This window comes from Malus sylvestris, chromosome 4 (genome assembly GCF_916048215.2).
Source record: "Malus sylvestris chromosome 4, drMalSylv7.2, whole genome shotgun sequence".
NCBI classification, from domain to species: domain Eukaryota; kingdom Viridiplantae; phylum Streptophyta; class Magnoliopsida; order Rosales; family Rosaceae; genus Malus; species Malus sylvestris.
Window position 1 is genome coordinate 3,383,389 of NC_062263.1, and position 6,607 is coordinate 3,389,995.

Below are 6,607 nucleotides of genomic sequence, written 5' to 3' on the forward strand. Positions count from 1 at the left end.
ATTCTAACTGCCATCTTAATACGTGGGGGACCATACATGCGTGCTGAAAAAACAAAGAAAAAGTAGAAAGAAATGCATGCAACCTACGAATTCCATTGTCAACTGGAAAAAAAAAAAGCAATATTAAGGAGGCTACATCCAGAAAGTAAAGCCATTGTCTTTGCTGAGTTCAATTCAAGGCTACATATTCAATAAATATATCTTCACAAATTTAGGTCAAGGTATGAAGCTCTTGGTTTAGGTTTTGAGCTACTAGCTAAATCCAAAAGCAAAACAGATACCAAATTGAAGTCCAAGACTTTGGTATTGGAAGACCAGCATTAGCATTCAAAAAAGTGCTCTTGAGATACAGCAGCGAATCAGCATTTGTTTTCGAACTTCAAAATGTGTCAACATATTTACAGCTTGCATGGCTACTTTATTTGTGGAAACTTTGTGGCATATACATTAGAGAAAAATATTAGTCAATTGTACTAAAAATTTGACGCTCAAACCATATTAAAATCACTTAGTAAAAGCTAAATGAAAAACTAAATTCACAAGATTACATGGAAAAGTTCCCAAAATGAAAAAAATTAAATACAAGAAAAAAGAAAAACTACGTACAAAGGCAAGTACAACATGTGTGAAGAGTGGGATTATAACATTCATGCAGTAATTACCAATTCACTTATATTATAACACGTGAATTAACCAATATTATACCTTAAAGTATGAACTGATCATTCCCCCTTACTATAACATGGAGATCAAAGCCATAGTCCAACACACGTCATAATTGACTGATTTCTGGCCTAACCAACTAGCACCCCTCCACCTGAGTTAAAAATCGGCAATCAAGAAAAAAAAAAGACTATTCAATAGCAAATAGGAATATAATAGCAAGATCACAACTAGAACAGATAACGGCTGGCACAAAAACCTCTAACAAAGCAAACCAGCACAATTAAAACTAGACAATTCGATATATATAGCAAATTGCATAATTATGCAACAAGAGAAGCTGATACATATCAACCTGAAGAAGATTGCATATAACAAGTATAACGAGGCCAGCTTATAGGGATGATATTTTAGATGTTTTTCAAAAGAAATTGGTCGACAGATAAAGCTAATTTATTTCCTTCAAGCTTACGAGCTCCAGGTCAATGAATATAATTGGCGGTTTGTGCATGATTGCATGGAAAGCTCAGCATCATTCAAAATAATTAACAAGTTGTTGGGCTTTCATTTTTCGTTCCCACATCATCAGATAATAAAGAAATTAATTGTATCTTAATTTCAGATATGGTACTAAACGATTGTATAAATGTAACTCTTATTAAAATGACCAAAATGTTCTAAAAAAATAAGAAGTGGATTTGATATCAATAATATATATGCAATTTAATTCATAAATAACTGCAATTAGAGATCTTCAAGTATATATAAAGATGTGAATATCTCAGTGATTACACAATATTATGCATGTCGTCTTTTATGTCCATGGATTCAAGGTTAGTTAACTGTCACATTTCACCAAGGGTTAAAAATCTCACGATTCACGAGTGCTGAGACATCCCCAGCTGCTTGACACCTTTTTTTTCTTTTTACATCATGTAAAGAGAAAAAAAAAAAAACCCTAATATTCCATGTTTGACAAGAAAAATAAACCCTAGTCAATGTTTATGTATTCCGCATAAACCCTAATTTTCAAGTCGTAGGTGACTTTTCTGCAGCTTTATTGACAAGAAACACTCTTGATTCATATCATAATTGTCAAAATGCATATATTTTCATTCAGCCGAGGCCACATAAAAATAAAATCAACAACTTCTGCCACCAAATTTCCATTTTTTATGCACAAGTTGTGTTTATACTCGACAATCTGCCAGCAGATAATGCCGCTCGTGTGTGTGGCATGCATATACAGAATTATTGCAGATACAGGTGACATATTTGCTTTTTTATTTTTTGCTGGAAGACATATATATATTATGGGCAGTGTTATTTACACATCTATTTTTACCTCATACACACCTTTGTTAAATTTTGTCATTTGATTTTTTTTCAATTCTTTTGTTTTGATCTGACGAACAAGTAAAAATTGGTGTGTGGATTACATCATCCTATATTATTTGATTCATTTTGAGAAACTAATAGGTTTAGTGGTATCACTTGCGCCCCAACAAAACCAAGATTGCAAACCAAGATTTATTTTTTCAATTCTTTTGATCTGACGAACATGATAATAATTTTAAATATATAATTATGTATCATGAAAATATCTTTGAGTTTGCCAAAGCTTACTTCCTTGACATAGGGAATATTTATTTCAAAATACAAAACCAAGGATGAAGCATCAAATGTTATGGAAGTCTACTCATAATGTGATAATTCTTGTCATCGTTACACACGCAATGCCCCAACTTTCTTCTGACAATCTCTAAGCCCATATTTTTTCTTTTCTAATATTTTTTTTAGTTATGTATAAAAGGGTTCGAGACTTGGGAGCAGCCTCTCCATAAATGGGGGTAAGGCTAGCCGACATTCACCTCTCCCAGACCCTGCGTAAAGCGGGAGCCTTGTGCACTGGGTACGACCTTTTTTATGTATAAAAGGGTATAGTAATAATTTTATTAATTATTTATTGACAAACAAAGTTTTATAAATTTGTAGCTTAGATAATTGCTCTTATGCATAAGCTAGAAATATGTAGCCTTGTAAAAATAGATGGTTCGGATTATTGAAGATCCATGTGAAGTAGGTCCCATAACTAATTCCTATTTTTCTGAAAAAAAAATAGAGATCCCTTCCCTTGGGTCCGTTTGGTACGCAGACGGGACGGGACGGAACGGGACGGGACGGGACGGGACGGAACGGAACAGGACGGGACAGGACGGAACGGATGATGTAAATATTGAAAAAGATAAGGAGAAATTTTGTCATAAAATGTTATAAATTTGTGTTCCACGGATGTGGAACGGGTCGTTCCAGGGGGAAGAGGTGGAACGAAAAATCAGCCAAATTTCGTCCCATGGGACAACCCGTTCCACAGATTTTAGGCGCACCAAACGTGGGACGGAACGGCTCGTTCCGTTCCGTCCCGTCCCGTCCCACGTACCAAACGGTACCTTATAGAGTCGGTATATATGTATATGTCCAAATATTTTCCACGGAAATTTGTATAAGACTATTCAATAATCCAATATAATGGAGAATGGACTTCTGCTTTAGATGTTGAAATTCCATTTAACAACCTGTCCTATTTTCATGTTTATAAATACATTAAAAAAAAAAAATCTCTCCCTAACATATTTGACCTTAGGGGACGTTAAGAGGAGCCTTGAGCTTAAACTTGGTAGAACAGGTTTAGGTTCAATTCCCTTCAATGGATTGGCGAACTATATTCATTTTTTAGCAGGATTTTGCAATGATTATGAGCCTACAAATATTATTGTATATATGTTCGCGAATAGTTGAAGGCTAATATTCTCAAGATTGAAAAACCCCATAGGATTGAATCTTTGCTCCATTGGAAAGTTCCTCCTTCGGATTGGTTTAAACTTAATGTTGATGGTTGCAAGAAAGGGAAATAATAATTCAATTGGAGCTTGTGGTGTTTTAAGAGATTCTGATGATACATGGATTTATGGGTTTTGTGCCAATTTAGGCACATGTGAGATTCTTATTGCTGAGCTATGTGGTGCTTACTTGGGCTTATAATTGGCATGGAGATTACAGATTGATAAATTGCTAGTAGAATCAGACTTTGCATTCACAGTTCATTTGGTGTTGCAAGTTGCCGGCAATAATCATTTTTTAGGTCCACTTGTTTTGGCCTTCCGAGAATTGCTTTCAAGATCTTGACAATGCGAACTTCGGCATGTCTATAGAGATAAGAATTTTGTGGTAGACAATTTAGTAACCCATAGTCTTGATTTAGATTTAGGTAATTTTTATTTGGAGAAATTAGGTTCTCATCCTTACCTTTGCTATACTCCATTGATTAAACCCTTATTCTTTTTCAATTTTTGATCAAGGTCCTTGGTATTAATAACATCATTAATTATTTCAATAATAAAATATTTTTTATTTCTAAATATATTCATTTAATGTTAAAAATGTTACCATTAGTATATTTTTATCATATATTTTTATTTTTAGTTTGTGCCCATTTTTAGTTTGTACCAATTTTCTTTTTAGTTTTAATTTGTACCCATATATAAATTTCTTTTTGTGCCCATATTTTTTAAAGTTTTATTTGTATTTGTACCCATATTTTTTTATTTATTTGTACCCATTTTTATTTTTGCTAAATGTGCCCATGCTAATTATATGTACCCATTCATGTAATTTTTTCAAATTTTTAATCTTAAAATGTACTCATTTTTAAATATACCAATTTGTTATATGTAAAATGTACCACTTTTTTATATATAAAATCTATTCAATTTTTTTCTAATCCATTTTTAAACATATATCGGTACATTCTTTTTTCTTTGATTTGAGAATATATCCATGTTAAGTTTAATCGAAAAAAATTACTAATATTATTAAGCCTAATATCTCTTTCTTTCTTTTTTGTGATTTTGAAGAATGTACTCATGTTTTGATACAATAATTTTTTGGTTAATTTTGATGAATGTACCCATATTTATACACACACACACACACACACACAATAGTATATTTATATTTTAATATTTTTAATCCCACAAATTATGGTTTTTTTATTTAAAATTTCATTAATATAAACAAATATAAATATAAAATTTTAATTTAAAAAATATAGTAACGTACATAGAAATAAATTATCACATTAATTTCAGGGACTTTGATAAAAAATTGAAAACCAATAAGGTTTTAGTCAAAGAATATTAGTTAGGGACCGCATCCAAAGTTTTCCTTTTTATTTTGATACTCCTCATTCTTGTTCAGTTAATTTTATTCATGAAAATCGATTTGAGATGTCCCGGTCTAAATTTATTATTGAGTAAGGTTTTTTGGGCTCTTGATTTTAGCCCCGTTTTTAAACCAAAAAAACTAAACAAGAAATATCTCATGCATGAACCAATAGCATGCATGTTACTAGCTAGCTAGGCAGTTAACCCACTTCTTATTCTACCTGAAAAATAGCATACGTATTATTGTTATTATTATTATTAAAATTTCCACCAGTAATAGTTTAATTTTTTTTTATGAGAAATAAGGTTTGTGTTCAATTTTATGATGTACCTACAAAGCATAGTCTACCTAACTATCATTCTTTTTCTAGAAAAAAATGTTTGGATATTATTGATTAGGAAATACTAAATTACTAATACTCGCCTAGAAAATCAGAAGGGAGACTTGAATAAGTAATAGTTTATTTATTACGGAGAGAAAATCAAAGCTAATCCCATGGTGAAAAAAAAAGTGACCATAGAATCTACTCATATTTTGATACTTGAATTGGTAAATCACATGACGGTATAAGCGTCATTCCTCTAAAGTTTTTTTATTATATATTTTCTTTTTTGAACAAATATTATATATTTTCTTTAGATCATACAAATTTAGAAATAGGATTTTTCCCTAATATACTGAAATTACTTTTGTTTTCTTGGTCTTGCTTCAAAAGCACATACCGTACTAAAAAATTGGTAAGGGCACAAAAGAGCAGAAGGGTGTGCATTCAAAGAATGGCAACCGTAGAGCGGAAGGGTGTGCATTCAAAGAATGGCAACCGTAGAAGGCGTGGCTACTAGCATTATAATAGTATCTTAAAGTGGATAAAGCTCTGTGCATTTAAGAAAAACTCGAAGTGGCAGTATATCATATGTGTGGATAATATATATAATATTGTTTTGGCAAACGGTAGTGTGAGTTAAATTATTAGTTGTTAAGGGGAGAGATTGGTGAGAATCAAACTGACACTAGGGTGCATACATATAATTGTTTTTCATTATCCAAAGACACCTTGTAAAGGTCTCTGTTGATGCACAAAATCAGTGAGGACTTTGGTACAATAGAAAGTGTTAAGTTTGTCACATTCGCTAGATTGCTCCGGTCACTAGTGTGGATAAATAAGTAAATGGATAGGGACAGGGAAGCAAACACAAGATATACATGGTTCACCTAGATTGGCTACGTCCACGGAGTAGAAGAGTTCTCATTAATTGTGAAGGGTTTACACAAGTACATAGGTTCAAGTTTTCCTTTAGTGAGTACTAGTGAATAATTTAGTACAAATGACATTAGGAAATATTGTGAGAGAATGATCTCTATTTATAGAAGAGAGTTTTTAGTTTCATTTTGACATTGACATGTGTCGTGTTGTGATTGGCTTCTGATGTTGACACGTGTCGCGCTATGATTGGCTTATGATGTCGACACGTGTCGCGCTGTGATTGGCCTCCTGGTTGGAGGGAAACTCTTCTGGGTCCTTGACGGTATAACGTTGACTGATGCTCAGTAATTTCGGGATTAATCAAGTATGGTATAAACAGTCTCAATGATCTGCATCGTATATTCTAATTCATCATGTATAGATTATCTTTGGAAAAAAACTAGACAAATCCAACGTCGTTAAGGGATCCTATTGTAAGAAAGACAATAGACGAAAACGGTGATTCAAAGAAAAATT